Source organism: Tupaia chinensis, unplaced genomic scaffold, assembly GCF_000334495.1.
Source record: "Tupaia chinensis unplaced genomic scaffold, TupChi_1.0 Scaffold144110_1, whole genome shotgun sequence".
Classification (NCBI taxonomy): Eukaryota; Metazoa; Chordata; class Mammalia; order Scandentia; family Tupaiidae; genus Tupaia; species Tupaia belangeri.
In genome coordinates this window covers 243,538-244,100 of record NW_006203965.1, presented here as the reverse complement: position 1 = coordinate 244,100, position 563 = coordinate 243,538, and positions in this window count along the sequence as shown.

The window sequence follows — 563 nt, the reverse complement described above, 5'->3', positions numbered from 1 at the left end:
GGGGGATGGTCACGCCGCAATTCCTTCTCCTCCATTCTCCTCTTGGGATCTTGGGCACGCACGCACATGCGCCCGGCGTGAGTTTTAAGTCACCAGGTCTGGGACGCGAACCGTGGTCGACTACGTGGGAGTCCAGCGACATAGCCATTACGCTAACTGCTAGTTCCCGAATGTAAGTTTGATGAATATGTCAGGCAGTGAGATTTCTTTAGCATGTGTGCAGAAAGTGTGTAAGGAAAATATAGATAGTTTGGACTCATGCAAGATTAAGCTTTTCCAACTAAATGAGATACAAACATGCACACACACATGCACACATGCATGTACAGAGGTATGCATACACAAAACAAAACAAACAAAACATAAGAAAACAAACAGAATACTTAGTAAACATTTTTGGAGAATATAGAAAAAAGGAGAAATTTTAGTACATGAGCATGAACACAATCTAAGGACCAAATGGAAAATATATTTGAAAAAATGTTATTTCTCAATTTGAAATTTCATTATAATTTCCAAAATGATGATACGGTTCCCTTAATATATATATATATATATATATA